Source organism: Podarcis melisellensis (genome assembly GCF_964234715.1).
Source record: "Podarcis melisellensis genome assembly, chromosome: 1".
In the NCBI taxonomy this organism is placed as follows: Eukaryota; Metazoa; Chordata; class Lepidosauria; order Squamata; family Lacertidae; genus Podarcis; species Podarcis melisellensis.
The window spans coordinates 4,644,309-4,662,641 of record NC_138528.1 but is presented as its reverse complement, the minus strand read 5'-3'; the positions used below and the strand labels follow the sequence as shown (position 1 = coordinate 4,662,641).

General features: G+C 51.0%; 1 protein-coding gene across 3 annotated transcripts in view; it reads left to right on the top strand.

Annotated features, from left to right (window-relative positions):
* FRMD6 (FERM domain containing 6) overlaps positions 1–18,333 on the top strand; it is a 158,723-nt gene that overhangs the window by 58,373 nt on the left and 82,017 nt on the right. The window contains exon 2 of one of the 3 annotated variants that reach the window (XM_081911687.1): positions 835–1,021. The gene's annotated coding sequence lies outside the window, so the exon portion shown is untranslated. Of the gene's footprint in view, positions 1–834; positions 1,130–11,687; positions 11,793–18,333 lie in introns of those variants that run through there. The other 2 variants (XM_081911686.1, XM_081911688.1) reach the window with 2 other exon arrangements.

Below are 18,333 nucleotides of genomic sequence, written 5' to 3'. Positions count from 1 at the left end.
TTAGCAGACAAGAATCTTAAGCAACAATTAGGGGTGGGGAGGGGGAAATTCAGTCCATAAGAAAATAAGAAGGGCCTGCTGGATCAGGCCAGGGGCCCACCCACTGGGACACGACAGAGGTGTAGGAAAATTATGCATAGAAATCCGTACCAGGGAGGAATGGCAAGACAAGCTGTTGGAATACGCCGAAATGGCAAAACTGACTGGGAAGCTCAGGAACCAAGAAGACAAAAACTTCAATAAAGTATGGGGGGGATTATCATTTATATAGGAGACCTCTGTAAGCAGACGAAAACATTAGCAGGATTTTAATAACACTTGTAATGTAGCAAATAACATGGATAATATAGAGAGATTTTAAATATGGATTATGAAACAATATGCAGTTGAAAATGTTGACAAAAGGACCCTTTTAGGGGACGATGGGAGGTCTCGAGATTCGGAGAAATCTCTAAATATGGATATCTGTTTTGTATTGTTATAACGTTGCACTTGTAAAATAAATAAAAAAAAATTTCAAAAGAAAAGAAAATTATGCATAGATGTTTGGGGAAACGTGGTTCACATTTAAGGGCGAGCTTTCTTAATTTGGCCTTTTCAAAACAATATGAGAACCGGAACGCTCCCATCCTATGAAATTTGCACTTTCCCGAATTTTGCAATGCGGTTTCCCACTCAAGTAATGTATATGAAAACTCATCTACTGGGGTGTGCAGTGTGAGAGTCTGTTGCTGATCAATTAACTGCTTAAAAGCAAGACGGTTCTTAAAAGGCTTTTAATCGATAGCCACACTTCTGTTCCCACTAACAACCTTTTTGTTTTCCCCAAAATAGGTCCTTGGTGGCCTCCGAGGGAGAGGGCAGAACAAGTGCAGGAGAGGAAGACTCTCGTGTGGGTGTCTAGACGGGGCAAAAGCTTCTTGCCTGCGACCCCCGTGGTATATCTCAGCCTTCCGATTCATCCCTCTGCCACTGAATAAAAACACCAGCCGAGGGGACTCCTTGCAAAGCCAGTCAACAGGTAGAGGCTGCTGATGCATGGAGGTTCGTTGCTAGCCTGGGGCGAGAAAGAAGAGCTAGTTTGTGAAAGAGGCTTTGCATGGACTTCATCCGATTTCTACGTATACAGGTAAAGCATTTTTTTTGCAAATATTTCCACCACCAATCCCTGCCCCCTCCCCCACAAAAAAACAGTGGGGGGGGCACAGTTTTGCAAACGGGTGCAGAAAATGTGGAGAGCTGAATGGGAAAACGAGAAACCGCGAGAAAACAACACAGGCAGATTTTGCAAACTTGATGTGGGGAAAGCGGAGAGCTGAATTTAATAATGGGGGAACGAGAAGCCGCGAGAGAGCAAGACCACAAATCGGGAGCTGGCCTCTGTAAAATAGGACACAAATCCACACACACACACACACCCAACCAGGCTGACCACAAGTGACAGATAAAGAGAGTTCAGAAGGAGGCCTCCGGATCTGATCCCAGTCACCCCCCACCCAAGAGGGTCATAATGAAGTCCTGTGTGTTTTGAAGTGAATGGATTTTTTACAGCGAGTTGTAGGGGCACAGCCACTCTAACACACACACACACCCCGCACACTGTGTTAAGCACCCTCAAGGGTTTAGCTAATGGAAGACATGGAAGCGAGATAAGTGCTCCCCTAAATCTCAGCGTGGGCTTTCTGATTCCCCGCCGGATGGCCTCAGGGGTCCCCCTTGACTGTCAAGTGGATTTCGCTTGGCTGGGAGACAGAAGGGCAGTCCGAGAGGCACTCTGAGGATGCCTTGTCCATCAAAAACACCGTATTTTTCGCTCCTCAAAACGCACCTGACCATAGGACGCACCTAGTTTTTAGAGGGGGAAAGCAAGGAAAAAAATATTCTGCGCAGAGCATGTAAGCGGCTCTCACTTTCCTTGCTTTAAACCCTTCCGTCCCTCCTCCCGCTTCGCTGAGAAGCCAGCCGAGCAAGAGCGATAGCCACGCAGCGCCTCTTCTGCTGTGATGGCCTAGGATTTGGACTCGGAAGCTGAACCTGAGGAATCCCAGCCTGCACAGGAGTCCCCGCCTCCAGAACAAGCTGAGCCGGGGCTGGGGCTTGAGCCTGAAGGGTCCTCACCTGTGCTGGATCCTCAGGTGCAGGCATCAGCTGAGTCTGCTCTGGCTCCTGAGGTGATGGAGGACCCATTGCCTGCAGGTGCTCCACTCTCAGCCCCATCAGAGGAAGCGGAGGTTGCCTCTGTGTCCGGTGACCCTCCAGCCTCTCCTGAGCTGCAGAGGCTCAGGGCAGAGAGGCGGAAGGAACTAAGTTCCCGCAGGAGGAGTGCTCGCCTCCAGGCCAGGAGAGGCGAGTCATCCGTGGACCGGGGCTGCCCTATGACTCGGGGCAGATAAAAGCCAGCCAGCCCCAGTCCCAAGTTGCGGGAGCAACATTGTTGGTAGCCTGTTCCTGCCTGCACCCTGTCCTGCTCTTCTGCCAGAGTTCCTGACCTCACCCGACTCCCTGCCTTGGACCCAGCTTCAGCCTTGACGGAAAGCCTCCATACCACACCCTCGACCTCGGACTGGACTCGGACCTCGCCGCACAGTTAACCCTTGGGACCAGCACATCTGGCTTCCCAGCAAAGCGGGATGAGGGACAAAAGGGAGCCCTTGCAAGGGAGCACTGAGCAGACCCTGGCAGCGGCTCTTGCTGGCTTTTCCGGGAGGTGGGAAAAGGGACAGAGGGCAGCCTGTCAGCCCCCTCTCCCTCCTTGGGGAAAAGCCCCCAAGAGCCACACACACGCTCAGCGCTGAGCAGAGCCTCCCGCCTGCATTCGCTCCATAAGACGCACACACATTTCCCCTTACTTTTTAGAAGGGAAAAGGTGTGTCTTATGGAACGAAAAATACGGTAACCCTCTCCTGCCCAGAAGCGGAAGAAGCATCTTGGGCAACTGGGGCGGTGCGCCAAGGAGTGGGACAAAGCGCCCATAGGGGCAGAACGGGGCATGTGGCGCCCTCAGGGAGGGATGGGGCGGGGCACGCTGTGGGGCCTCAGCTGCCCTACACCTGCAGGCCCCACACCCGCCATTTTGTCACCCCCGTCAGGGTGACACCCGGGGTGGCCCGCCCCTCCCACACCCCCTTCCTCCACCCCTGCTCCTGCCAGCATCACTTTTTCTTGCTCTCTGCCTGTCTTGACATCTTTGTGAACTGCAGATGTTTCTCAAACGGAGCTCTTCGACGTGGCCTTTTACCCCCCTTCCTGCCCCAGCCAAACGGCGGAAAGCCAAGCAAGAAATGCTCACCCCAAGAGCTGCGGCGTTAAGCAGCTTGGCAAGGGTTGGGGGCTGCCTGGTTGGCACTGACCCACAACAGGGCCTTTTTAGTCATGGCTCCCCAGTTGCAGAATACCCTCCCTGATGAGGTGCACCTGCCTGCTTCGTTACTGATATCCAGGAAAATTTTTGAAGCATTCCTGTTTAACCCAGGCATTTGATGGCCAAAAGACACTGTTTCCGGAAACCCTGTGATCACTGGTCGATACATGGTTTTTAAACCGTTTCTAGATTATTATTTTTAAATGGGCACCCCACTGGCGAAGGCTGAAGTAGAGCTGGCCGAGATGGGATCTCCCCTACAAAATGAAGAAGGAGGCTGGATCTAGACCCATCCAAGAAGCGTTTCAGTTTAAAGCGCTGTAAATTTAAACAGGGAAAACAGCTAGAGGAAAACCAGGACTCCACATCGCCATCTGGTGGCACAGTGTTATATCACATATACAACTCATATAAATCGCTTTTTCTTTACCAGTCTAGCTGAGTTCAGAATCTGAATAGCTTGAGCCAGGAGAGGGAGAGGCAGATTGGTCAGTTTGGGTTTCTCGTTTCTCCAATTTTAAGTTCGGACCTCCACATTTTCTCCATCAGTTTGCATTAAAAAAAAAGTTCTTATGGAAATCCACCAGCATTTCAGTGGCAGTTTTTCCTAGTACACAGATTTTTGTACGCAATCTTGCCTCATGTACGCATATTTGGAAAGCAATGTTTCCTAGTGTAGTGCATTTTTTGCATGTTGTTTTCAATAATATATGCATTTTTCATGTGCACTTTAGCGCAGTATATTCATTTCTGTAAGCTGTATGTGGTAGGAGATTGCAAAATTCAGAGAAGCGTGCATTCCAGAGTTTTGGTTTGTGTATTGTTTCAGAAAGTGCAAACGAGGTAGATGCACCTTTGGCTGTGAAGTGAAATGAATCTCTCCCTCACCCCCAGCCCAGAATTATAGCCAGCAGCTGTTTGTTCCTGCAGATGAACTTTTGTTCTGCATTTGCAGATTTAGCATAGCGCAAACCCCAAAGGGTTGGTAGTGGCAGAGAAAGGCTGTATTTCAGGTGAATGACAGCTCCAGCTATGTTCGAGTTTTGAGACACACCAACTCTGTCTATTGGCAACCCTTATTTTCCCTTGTGGGTTCCCATTGCATTTGGGGGGGGGGTATAAAAGAAGGAAAAGAAACAGATTTCATCCAATATCTCATAAATGGGCACGTGGGTGAATGTTTCTTATTAATCCAGACTATGATTGAGGCCTCAGCACTGCACTGTGCTCCATTTCAGCAGCAGTATTCAGGTTGCAGTGCTCTGCACAGTTACTTGGGAGCAAGTAATTTAGCTGTGATGTCTGCATTGCAGGCGGTTGGACGAGATAAGCCTAAGGGGTCCCTGCCGGTTCTGCAATTCTGTGGTTTTAGTCCCACTGAACTCCATGGAGCTTTCTGGGGCGGTCATTTCTGCACCAGCCAGAAAGATGACTGACGTACAATTCCGCCTGTGCTCATTTATGTGCTAAAGGTGCGCAGCCTGGGAGTCTGTTTGGACTCACAGCTGTTCATGGAGGTGCAAGTCAACTCTGTGTCCAGGGTGGCTGTCTACCAGCTCCATCTGGTATGCAGGCTGAGACCCTCCCTGCCCGCTGTCTGTCTCGCCAGAGTGGTGCATGCTCTGGTTATCTCCCGCTTAGACTACTGCAATGTGCTGTACGTGGGGCTACCTTTGAAGGTGACCCGGAAACTACAACTAATCCAGAATGCGGCAGCCAGACTGGGAGCGGCTGCTGAGACCACATAACACCGGTCTTGAAAGACCTACATTGGCTCCCAGGATGTTTCCAAGCACAATTCAAAGTGTTGGTGCTGACGTTTAAAGCCCTAAATAGCCTCGGTCCAGTATCCCTGAAGGAGCGTCTCCACCCCCGTCGTTCTGCCCAGACACTGAGGTCCAGTGTAGAGGGCCTTCTGGCGGTTCCCTCCCTGCGGAAGCCAAGTTAAAGGGAACCAGGCAGAGGGCCTTCTTGGTAGTGGCACCCGCCCTGTAGTACACCCTCCCACCAGATGTCAAAGAGAAAAATAACTACCAAACTTTTAGAAGACATCTGAATGCAGCCCTCTTTAGGGAAGCTTTTAATGATTAATAGATTATTGCATTTTAATATTCTGTTGGAAGCTGCCCAGAATGGCGGGGGAAACCCAGCCAGATGGGCGGGCTATAAATAATAAATTATTATTATTATTATTATTATTATTATTATTATTATTATTGATGCAACAATAAAATAATTGCTAGAATTTACATACAAATGCAAAATATCTCGCCGTAGCAGGAAGGTGAGCAGGTGAACTGCGTGCTTGCTATAGGATTGCCAGACCTCCAGGGTTTGCCTAGCTCTCTCCAGGTAGAAGAGGGAGAGAGACAGACAGACAGACAGACAGACAGACAGACAGACAGACAGACATGTGTGTAACTGGCAAGCTCCAGGCAGGCAGGCGGCAGCAGCAAATTATAGCACAGTCTCTTTCGCTCCCTCCACCCGTCTCCCAATTAACCTCCATCTCCAGGGTTTGGCAGTGGAAGGGAATGCAGAGGATGAGTCTCCAGAGACTGACCCCAGGAGCCACCCCTGGGCATCAGGCTGGGTGTGATGGCCTGGGACTGGGGCTCAGACTCGGAACCAGAGGAGACTCAGTCTGCACCAGATCCTTTGCCTCAGGCATCACCTGAACCAAGTCTGGGGCCTGATCCTGAAGAGCCCCATTCTGCACAGGTTCCCCTGCAACAAGCACCAGCTAGGCCGAGTCAGGGGCCTGAGCCTGCCCTGACTCCAGATGCGGGGATGACCTCGTTGCCTCCAGCTGGGCCATCACTTACAGCTGCTCCACTACCGGTTGGGTCAGGGGAGGCTGAGGCGGCCTCTGGGTCCAGTAACCCACCGACGTCTCCCGAGCTGCAGAAACTGAGGTCTGAGAGAAGGAGAGACCTGAGTACTCGCAGGAGGAGTGCTCACCTCTGGGCAAAACAGGGAGGCGAGTCACCGGGGGATCAGGACCGGCCGCTACCCTGACAAAGATAAAAGGCTGTTGGACCCCGCCCCAGGTTGCGGGAGCAACATTGCTGTATGCCAGATCCTGCCTGAGATCCTGTACCTGTCCTTGCCTGGTTTCCTGCCTCGTGTCCTGCCTTGGCCCTGTCGGAATGACTCCTAACGGAACCTTTGGATTCTGGACCGGCCCTGGACAGCGTTGCACGGGTTACACCCAGGCCCAGCACACTGGGGGCCTGAAATCTTAGGGTTTGGGATGCTCCTGACCTGGCAGTGCTGGCCTTTTCTCCAGCTTCTGCTCAGTTGATGGACAACGCCAAAGGCCTCTTGCAGGACTCAGCGTGCTTTGTCTTTGAACGGGACTTTGACCAGATAGCCCTTCAAACAGAGAATAGTCCTCCTCAGTGTAGGTATATATATATATTCTTATATATATAAGAATATATATATTCTTAAGTACGCGGGTGGCGCTGTGGGTTAAACCACTGAGCCTCGGACTTGCAAATCAGAAGGTCGTTGGTTCGAATCCCCGCGACAGGGTGAGCTCCCGTTGCTCGGTCCCTGCTCCTGCCAACCTAGCAGTTCGAAAGCACGTCAAAGTGCAAGTAGATAAATAGGTACCGCTCTGGCGGGAAGGTAAACGGCGTTTCCGTGCACTTCTCCGGTTTGCCAGAAGCGGCTTAGTCATGCTGGCCACATGACCCGGAAGCTGTACGCCAGCTCCCTCGGCCAGTAAAGACAGATGAGCGCCGCAACCCCAGAGTCGGCCACAACTGGACCTAATGGTCAGGGGTCCCTTTACCTTTATATATATTCTTAGTTAAAAGAAATGCTGAGCCCTTCAGCCTGTGGAGTCATGCAGGGAGACTGCTCCTTGCAAGTCGCTCGCGATGTGATGCTTCGGAGAAGGAGAAAGCTCCTGCAGTGAGTGCCTGAAGCTTTCATATATATAACAGAGCAGCTCCCTGGATTAGAGCCCAGCGTTCTTTTCTTTTTCCCCCCTTTCTAATTTTAAACTAAACCTTCCTTCCTGTAAACACACCACTGCTTGTCTCGCTCTCGCTTTTCCTCCTGCCTCCTGTGTTTGAAAACTGCTGGTATATTCCAGTCTTGGCCAAGCTGGTCCCTTCCAGCTGTTTTGGACTATGATTCCCATCAGCCCCATCCATGGCCTGTTGCTGGCTGGGGGGCTGATGGGAGTTGTAGTCTATTGGGAGCCAGCGTGGGACAGTGGTACCTCTGGTTACATACTTTATTCATTCCGGAGGTCCGTTCTTAACCTGAAACTGTTCTATTTCTGGGTTAGCGGAGTGTGTAACCTGAAGCGTATGTAACCCAAGGTACTACTGTATAGCACATGGGTAGGCAACCTAAGGCCCGTGGGCCGGATGCGGCCCAATCGCCTTCTAAATCCAGCCTGTGGACGGTCTGGAAATCAGTGTGTTTACATGAGTAGAATGTGTCCTTTTCTTTAAAATGCATCTCTGGGTTATTTGTGGGACCTGCCTGGTGTTTTTACAGGAGTAGAATGTGTGCTTTTATTCAAAACACATCTCTGGGTTATTTGTGGGGCACAGGAATTCGTTCATTATTTTTCTTTTCAAAATACAGTGGTACCTCGGGTTAAATACTTAATTCGTTCTGGAGGTCCGTACTTGACCTGAAACTGTTCTTAACCTGAAGCGCCACTTTAGCTAATGGGACCTCCCGCTGCTGCTGCACTCCCGGAGCATGATTTCTGTTCTTATCCTGAAGCAAAGTTCTTAACCTGAAGCACTATTTCTGGGTTAGCGGAGTCTGTAACCAGAAGCGTATGTGTCAGGGGCTCAGGAGCAGAGGCACAGGGGAGAGAGGAAATGGAGAGCGAAGGGGAAGAATCTGAGGGCAGCGTAGGGGAGTATGAAAGTGGCCCGAGAGATTCCATGAGTCTCTCCAGCGAATCAGAAGATTCCCAGAGGGGGGCGCCGACGGCCAGGGCAAGGGGGGGTCCCAGGGGGGACACACCAGAAGCAAGGGGCCAGCAGGGACTCCCAAAGCAGCAGCGGGAGATCAGGACCAGCTTCCCCACCAGAGCGTAGTGGGAGGGAAGAGTCACATGTATCAGGGCCAGCTTCTCCTCCAGCAGGGAGAGAAGATGAGTCAGGGCTGACCACGCCTCTATCGGAGAGTGGGGGAACGGAGGGGAAGTCAGGTCCAGCTAGCCTCCCCGAAGGGGGAAGCAGTGACAGGAGCAGTGTAACGGTCAGGAGGAAGGTGGCCGGCTGGGCGCGCGCGCCAAGTTCAAATGTACAGGCGCGCGGCACAGCAGGAAACCCGGATTGGGAACCAGGTCCTAAAGCCCGCCGGAGGGAGGGGGAAGACTCAGGGGACTCCTCAGCGTCAGAGTTTAGAAGAGGCGAGACCCCAGCGGACAGGCGGGCCCAGAGGAGAAGAGAGCAAAGGAAGAGGTGGAGCAAGGCTAGAGTCTTAATCTGGTGTCTGGGGGGGAGGAGATTCAGACGGAGCTTCAGCGGTCTAGAGTTTGAGACGTAGAGCTGCGCCCCGCGGCTTTGAAATCGAAACTGAACTTCAATAAAGACTTTTGTAAATAGTAACGCACTGGCGTTGGTCCTTTGTGAGCTGGGATCTCAGGCAGCTCTGACAGTATGTAACCTGAAGCGTCTGTAACCCGAGGTACCACTGTATAGTCCGGTCCCCCCACAAGGTCTGAGGGACAGTGGACCGGCCCCCTGCTGAAAAAGTTTGATGACCCCTGGTATAGCACTTACGAGTGTAGGACTAAGACCCAGGAGACCAGGGTTCGAATCCCCACTGAAGCGCACTGAGTGATCTTGGGCCAGTCACTCTCTCTTGGCCTGACCTGCCTCACAGGGTTGTTGTGGGGATTAAATGAGGAAAGAGAGAACCATTTAAGCAGCCTTGAGCTCCTTGGTGACATTGGTGGGATATAAATGCAATAATAAATAAAAATAACCCACTAAAGCGGGGGTCAGCAAACTTTTTCAGCAGGGGGCCAGTCCACTGTCCATCAGGGCTTGTGGGGGACTGGACTATATTTTTTGGGGGGGGGGATGAACGAATTCCTATGCCCCACAAATAACCCAGAGATGCATTTTAAATAAAAGGACACGTTCTACTCATGTAAAAACACACTGATTCCCAGACCGTCCGCAGGCCAGATTTAGGTGATTGGGCCGGCCCCGGCTCCTGGGTCTTAGTTTGCCTACCCATGTCCTAAAGGGTATTACAATGGTTACTCCCTTTTGTAGAGCAGCCTTCCCCCAACGTGGCACCCTTGATATTTCGGACTACAACTCCCACCTGCCCAAACCAGCACAGCTAATGGGCAGAAGCGATGGGATTTTCTGCTTTGAATCTTGGATGAGGCCCTTTTGAATGAGCTCCCATTGGAGATCTAGAGAGGGCCAGCAATGGGGTGCTTTTGAATTTACTTAAAAGATTTCTTGACCGCTTGATCCCTGAGTTTTCCTTTATCGGATCTGGCTGGTGTCATTGTCCAAATTATGCACGATCTGTTCTGATTTTCTGGAGATCTAGAGAGGGCCAGCAATGGGGTGCTTTTGAATTTAGTTAAAAGATTTCTTGACCGCTTGGTCCCTGAGTTTTCCTTTACCGGATATGGTTGGTGTCATTGTCCAAATTATGCACGATCTGTTCTGATTTTCTGGTTTTAAAAGTTTTTCAAAAACGTCTCTTGAGAACCACTGTGAGATTGATAAAAGTGGTAAAGGTAAAAGTAAAGGTACCCCCTGACCTTTAGGTCCAGTCATGGCTGCTCATCTCACTTTACTGGCCAAAGGAGCCGGAGTACAGCTTCCGGGTCATGTGGCCAGCATGACTAAGCCGCTTCTGGAGAACCAGAGCAGTGCACGGAAACGCCGTTTACCTTCCCGCCGGAGCGGTACCTATTTATCTACTTGCACTTTGACGTGCTTTTGAACTGCTAGGGTGGCAGGAGCAGGGACCGAGCAATGGGAGCTCACCCCATTGCGGGGATTCGAACCACCGACCTTCTGATTGGCAAGTCCTAGGCTCTGTGGTTTAACCCACAGTGGTAGATACGTTTTAATAAACAAACAAACGAATCAATGCAGCCCAATTAACGGGTCAGACTGATCACTTCAGAAGTGGCTGGTTATTACAAAAAGTGTTGCTAAATAAAAAGGCAGGCAGGCAAACATGCTCGCTTTATTTGTTTGAGTTACCCCTTGGAATACTAGGCTTGCAAGCGTTGTACACAGGTTAACACATTAGCAGGTTTTTAAAATCACTTCTAATTTTGTTATGAATGGATAAGAAGTAATTTAAGTAAGGTTCCAACTGAACAATGGACATGCAGTATATTGATAAATAACGGAACCAAGGAAGCGACTAGAGGGAAGTCAATTTGTTTTGCTATGTGTCGTTTGTGTATTTTTATTGTTTTTATTTTTGGAAAATCAATGAATTGTTATACAGTGGTACCTCTGGTTACATACTACTTAATTCATTCCGGAGGTCTGTTCTTAACCTGAAACTGTTCTTAACCTGAAGCACCACTTTAGCTAATGGGGCCTCCCGCTGCCGCCGCTCATCCTGAAGCAAAGTTCTTAACCTGAAGCACTATTTCTGGGTTAGCGGAGTCTGTAACCTGAAGTGCATGTAACCTGAAGCGTCTGTAACCCGAGGTACCACTGTATTTAAAAAAGGGAATCCTGGGCTTGCAATTTAACAGCAGCAGCAGCAACAACAACAGCAACAGATCTCGATCAACCGACTCTTGTTTCTTCCACCGATCAGCAGCTCCAATTCCCCCTGCGCCCCCCCCCACGGCAACAGGAGGGGGAGCCAGGGTGCCTCTGAGCGCGTGCAGAGCGCCCTCCCTCCCACTCCCCCGCGGAGCAAACCCCTCCGCCTCCTGCCCATCTCTGGGGTTGAGAGGATGGGGCGAGGGGTCTCCCGAGCGCCTCTCCCTCCGCCCGTCCCACCGACTCCGCACCGGCTGCGCAGCGAGTGACGCTCCTCTTCAAAGAGTGCGGCAAGTTGGGCGCGCGGAGGGGGCCGTACCAAGCAGAGGGGGGGAGTCGAGAGGGGGGAAAGCGGCGGGAAGATGCCCCCCCTTTCCCCCTCACGCTCTTTCTCTCCTCCTCCTCTTCCTCCTCTGGCCCAAGCGAGATGAAGAACCTGAGCGTGTGCGAGAGAGAGCGAGGCCGGCTTTCCGCGGGCGCGGCTGCCCGGGCCACCCCCGCGGCGGCTCTTGGTACGGTCTGGCTTTCCTCCCCCCCCCCCCAGTCCATGTGTTGCGAGCGCAGCAGCGCCAGTCGGCTGCCGGGCAGCGCGAGGGGAGGAGCGGACGAGGAGCTGCAGCTGCGGGAGCGGCGCGCGCGGGAGGCTCGGACGGGCAGCCGGCGAGGGAGACGCGGGAAGAGGCGAGGTGAGCGGCGGCGGCAGCGCCGGAGGGGAGCCGAGAAGCGGAGGCGCCCCTCCAAACTCCCCTCCTCTCGGAATAAGGGGGTCCCGAGCTCCCCCCTTTTTTCCTGCTTCTCTCCCGGCTCCGAGGTTGGGGTCCCTTCGCTCAAAGTTGGAGGACTTTTCCAAGCTGTGGGGCTGGGGTTATTTTTTTTGGTGGTGGGGGTTGCGTTTCTGTGGGGCGCTCAGATTTGGAGGCGAGCGTTCAAACTCGAGGGGGTCTCCCTTTTGGGAACCCCGGGTTGTTTGGAATCAAGGGGGGTGCTGCTTTTCTCTGGGGCGGCAGCAAAGCTTTTTGCAACCCCCCTCCCACAAGATCGGGGGCTGGGCTTTCTTTGGAAGGGACGCGGGGGGGGCTCTAACTTTGTGCCTTCGGAGAGCCTTTTTGCACGGGGAGTTGTGGGGCAGAGTGGGGGGCTGGCAGCTCATCCAGCCAGGATACAGCGCTCCCCCCCCCCATTTGTGTGCCTGGAAACAGAGTTGCAATATGTGGGGTGCCTCTGTGCCCCCCACGAATAGGCTGTGCCCTCCCCCCAAATTGTGTGCTTGGAAACTGGGTCTCTGGAAACAGAGTTGCAATGTGTGGGGTGCCTCTGTGCCCCCTCCAATAGGCTGTGCCCCCCTCCTCCAATTTGTGTTCCTGGAAACTGGGTCCCTGGAAACAGAGTTGCAATGTGTGGGGTGCATCTGTGCCCCCCTCCAGTAGGCTGTGCCCCTCTATTTGTGTGCTTGGAAACTGTGTCTCTGGAAACAGAGTTGTAATATATGGGGTGCCTCTGTGCCCCCCCTCAGAATAGGCTGTGCCACCCCCCAAATTGTGTGCTTGGAAACTGGGTCTCTGGAAACAGAGTTGCAATGTGTGGGGCGCATCTGCGCCACCCCTACCCTCCCCATAGGCTGTGCAGTCGCTTGGCTGGACTCCTCCGGTCAAGCAGCCAGGGGAATACGCCGAATTTCCTTCTGTCTCCGGCTTGCTTGGATCAGCTGTGATGGCGCATACTTGGGTGGCATCCTTTGGCTGCCTGGAGTTCCATGGAAATAGAAGCCCACGGAGGAGCATCTCTGCCACGATGCTTCTGGCTCGAAATCCTTCCTCCCAACGGGATGGGGCTTGGCTGAGGTGGCTGGGGGCTCGGAAACGGCCTGTGGGTGCCCCCCAGACGCTAGAAACTCAGATACAGGTATATAAGCCATGCGCCGATTGGCTCCTTAAAACCAGGGTTGCAGCCACCAAAACGCAATGCCTAGTTGCTAGTTTGGGGGCCAGACAGCTCAAAAGTCATCTTTTTCAATACATTTCGCTTCCTGAAATTTATTCTGATTGTGCTGACAAAATACAGTCATACCTTGTCTTAGTTGACAAACAAAATCGGTTCCCAAATGCCGAAAACCTGGAAGTGTGTGTTCTGGTTTTCAAACGTTTTTCGGAAGCCAAACGTCCGACACGGTTTCAGATCGAGTGCAGGAAGCTGCTGCAGGCAATCAGAAGCCGTGCTTTGGTTTTCGATGGTTTCAGGAATCGAACGAACTTCTGGAACGGATTAGGTTCAAGTACCAAGGTGTGGCTGTATCACGAGTTCTACAGGATGTGGCGTAAGCGTGTGAAAACAGTCTAGATCCCATGTTCCCCAGGATTGTGCCTCCCGGGCATCTTCACTTGGTCACAAGTGGCCAATTGTTGTTGTTTAGTCGTTTAGTCGTGTCCGACTCTTCGTGACCCCATGGACCAGAGCAGGCCAGGCCCTCCTGTCTTCCACTGCCTCCCGCAGTTTGGTCAGACTCATGTTTGTAGCTTTGAGAACACTGTCCAACCATCTCGTCCTCTGTTGTCCCCTTCTCCTTCTGCCCTCCATCTTTCCCAGCATCAGGGTCTTTTCCAGGGAGTCTTCTCTTCTCATGAGGTGGCCCAAGTATTGGCTTCACGATCTGTCCTTCCAGTGAGCACTCAGGGCTGATTTCCTTAAGAATGGATGCGTTTGATCCTCTTGCAGTCCATGGGACTCTCAGGAGTCTCCTCCAGCACCAGTCAGGTGCAAAATGCGCCTGGCAAATTTCGAACACTGCTCCCACCATCCCTGACTGTTGGCCATGCTGGTTGGGGCTGTGGGGTTTTCCCCATCCTGGGTTTAATGCTCATGACATTTTGGGGCTCAGTTGTGGCATGGAAAGCCTGTTGGCGGACAGTGTGCAAGGCTGGGCACCAATTAAATGGCGCTGAATGTGCGCATAGGGTTAGAATAATTGCAGCAGGGAGCCCCCTTTTTCCGTCTGTTATTCTCACCCCCCACCCCCAATTCTCAACAGCTTGGTGGAGTTACACCAGCAGCCCTTCCCCTTTGTGTTTTTTGGGACTTGGTGACCATGCTGATAAGGGAGAGGGATGATAATGTTGCAGCACACATGGACCCCGAGGGATTTTTGGAGACTCCAGGACTGGCCCTCTGATGGGGAGATAAGGGGAGTTATTTCCACTTGTGATTTGTAAGAGTTTGAAGGGAAAATTGGTTGCAGGGCTGGGTCTGCGTTAAGACCGCACTCTGCTCTAGTGTGCCGGGCCAAAGTTTTGCCCTGCAAATGACCCTTTAATGCAAGTAGGGCTTCACTCTGCACCAGGGATGGGGAAAAACCCTGGCTCTCCAGATGTTGTTGGACGACGACAAGCATCAGCCCCAGCCACAGTGGCCAAAGGTCATGGGAGTTTTGCCTCTCCAGATGTTGCTCCAAATTCCCCATCGCTGCTCCGCATCTAGAATGCAGAGTTCAACTTGTTGGTTTTAGGTGTTGTGCAATAGTCCTGAAATATCTGAGATCCTGGTGCAATCTTGCTCGCCAAGACAGATCACTTTTAGCTGCCCTATAGGTTGGGTGCTGAGGTTTATGGGATGGTCTCCCCACCTGTATCAACTTCTGTAAGCAGCAATATATTGCGTTCAGTTTTGGGGGAGCTTGGATAATGGAAGTTTCTATAAACCAGGTGGTCCCTCCCACCTGGATTCCCTAAGTCAGTGTTTCCCAACCTTGTGCCTCCAGATGTTTTTGGCCTACAACTCCCATCATCCCTAGCTAGCAAGACCAGTGGTCAGGGATGATGGGAATTGTAGTTCAAAAACAGCTGGAGGCACAAGGTTGGGAAACACTGCCCTAAGTAGCCTTGGGCAAAGCACTGTCTCAGCCTCCAGCTAACCCCCTGCCTTACAGGGTTGTTGTACCGGCGACGTGCAAAGTGCTTGACTTGCAAAGTGTAGTAGTAGTAGTTGTGGATGTTGCAGTCTTTGGAAGTAGGTGGTTGGGCTAGCACTGAAAGCACATTTCTCCTCTGTGGAATGATAGTATGTGTGCAAGTTAGCCTGTTGCATCAAAAGCAACAGAGTTTTGCAGTAACCTAAAATGAAGTTGGCATTTTCCAACCAAGAAATACCAAAGGGATGCCCCATGTGACATTAGAAGTTATTTGAAAGTTTGATTCTGTCCATTTGGGCATGAATCGAGACAATGGTTTCCTGTCCCACTACAAGTGTTAGCAATGATAAGATAATTGTGCCAATTACTGCTATTGTGATCAGTTGGTGTGCTTGTTTTGCCTACATTTAAGCTTTAGTTGAGTTGCCACAGTTGGTTATTTTCTGCATTCCATTGCTATTTGAGTCTGTTTTACATTCCCCATTCCCCAGTGTAAATTTTACACACATGAACATGCCTCTGTGAACTGAGGATAAGACTTCATGCACCTGAGGGAGTGGACTCTGACCTGCAAAAACATCTGCTAAAATACAATACAGTCATACCTCGGATGTCGAACGGAATCCATTCGACTTCCAAAACATTCGACTTCCAAAGCGAGGCTTCTGATTGGACGTTTGGCTTCCTAAAGAACATTCAAAAACCGGAACACTCACTTCCAGTTTCTGATCGTTCGGGAGCCAAAACGTATGAGTTCCAGGGTGTTTGAGAACCAAGGTACGACTGTATAGGTGTTTTTTATATTGTTTTGCACATTGGGGGCAGAAAGGCACAATTAATAAATACTTTTGCTAATGGCCATAATAATGATGGCCCCAGATTAACTTCTGTGGCCCCCACTGCTAATTATTATTTATTTCATTTACTTGTCACTTTTCTCACAGTGGCTCAACTGTTAGACACACAGCAAAGCTGAAAAACCTATAAACCTATAAGCCTTGTTCCGCTACTACAGTGGTGCCCTGCAAGACGAACGCCTCGCAAGACGAAAAACCCGCTAGACGAAAGAGTTTTCCGTTTTGGAGGCGCTTCGCAAAACGAATTACCCTATGGGGTTGCTTCGCAAGACGAAAAAAATCTTGCGTCCCCCCGCGGGTTTTTTCCGTTTTTTTCGCCCTTTTCTTAAGCCGCTAAGCCGCTTATCAGCTGTTCCGCTGATAAGCCGCTTAACAGCTGATCGCTGGAAGCCGCTTGACAGCTGTAGCGCTAATCCGCTAAGCTGTCAATGGGCTTGCTTCGCAAGACGAAAAAACCGCTAGACGAAGAGAATCGCGGAACGGATTCTTTTCGTCTAGCGAGGCACCACTGTACTATGCTAATAAGATCTACTGTCCTGTGATATCATATATGAATTTGTACTACTGATGAAGCCCAAGACAGCAAAACAAGGCTAATATTCCAGAAATCCTTGTCTTAGACTCTGTGAAAGGATTCTGTGGAACTGCAACAACCTTTCATGTGGATTGTTGGACTCTATGAACAGGCAGGTGGAATAGACATTTTCACATGTACGGACCTTATGCATAAACTGATTAGAGAAAGAACTGATCCACTGGGTCTTCTACTTTTTATGAGCTACTTCTGTTGAAATCTGCAATTCAATACAATGAATAGCATACTGTATATTATTTTTTCAAACGTACAGCCGGTTACATCTTGTGTGTTTATTATTTATTTATTGGGTATTTGTATGCTGCAGGTGAGAGATAAGAAACTTCAGGGGTCCAGAGACCAGATGTGGCCCCTTAGACTTTATCTGTTTGACTCTAGGAACTCTCCCCAGCGGCACTTTTCTCTAACCAAGCTGTCGTCTTTAAGAGTTCTTGCCTGTCTGGAATGTGGCCTTGAACTCTGTTGAATGCTACTTGCTTGCCAGATTGGACGGGGGAGCGTGCAAGTTTGTGTAGAGACTAGCCTGCTGTGCAAAGGTGAAATTCCCAGGTGTGGCTCCTCCCACTTCCTGGCCCCACCCCCGCCCACCACTGGCATGGGACCGCTGGGAGATGACCCAGAGGGAATGCAGTTCTCAGGCTGAGAAAGTTCCCCCATCGCCGCTGCAAGTAACTCTACCAAAGTACGTTGTATTGTGCACAGCTGTGACAAGGGCCTTTGCCTAGTCCTCAGGGCAGTTCTTCTGGCCAAGCCCAAAGGAGCGAAAGGTTGCAGCTGGTCCCTGCCCCCTATATCCCCTCTGCTTCCTCATGTCCTGCAATGTTGCTCAGTTCTGTTTTCAGGTGGCAACTGTGCTGACTTGGCGATTGATGCCACACATTCATTAACCCGCCCTCCCAAAAAATAAATCCCAAGTTCAGTAAAGCAAAGTGGGGGTTTTTGCTGCTTGCCTTGTGAAGGGTAGATCTGGGCAGGGTTTGCTTTTAGAATCATCAAACTGTAGACTTGGAGGGTGTCACGGTCCGATTCTTGGGCGGTCGAAGTCCCGGCTGGGGACGTCGGGACCGGGGGCAAGATGGCGGGGTGGGAGCAGGAACGGGAGTCGGGAAGCCAGGAGTCAGGAAACCAAGAGTCCGAGGGTGAGGAGGCAAGGAGTCACGAAGACATTTAAAGGCAGCCCTGTTTAGGGAAGTTTTTAATATTTAATGCTGTACTGTTTTTAACATTTGATTGGGAGCCGCCCAGAGTGGCTGGGGAAACTCAGCCAGATGGGCGGGGTATAAATAAGAAATTATTATTATTCTCCCTCCACAGGGGCAGAGTGCGATGGCGGTTTCACCAGCGATATACCGCCGAGCGAAGCTGTCATCGCGATCTGTCCCTCCATACTGGCCCTGGGCCATATATCGCTGTATCTCCCAGGCCTATGCCTCCAGCTTGACAATATCTTTCCTAAACTGAGGTCCCCAGAGCTGGGATGGTAACTCTCCATCTTGTGAAGGCATCAGCAGCTTCCTAGCACCGGGGGAACATTCTGCAGTTGTAGACCGCATGGCTGGATATGCTAACTGGCCCTGGACCTAAAGCGCAGCTAGGATTTAAAATGAATTTGAAGGACTGCAGTCTTGAAGTGGCTTCTGTTCCCAAGGCAGGTGTCGAAGGGGCCGTTCCAGAGCTAGCAGATTGCAGACTGCAGGGCTTGTTCGTTTTTTATTGGATTAATAGATCATGGCAAAAAGGAGCCCTTGATGAAGATTAATAGGAAGAAAAGGGGTTCCCACTGAGAAGAGTTAATATCTAGTTATTTTACCAGCAGGGAACTTCATCCAGGAGCTGCCAGCCAAATGCTCAGGAACTGGAAGTGTGTATTTGTG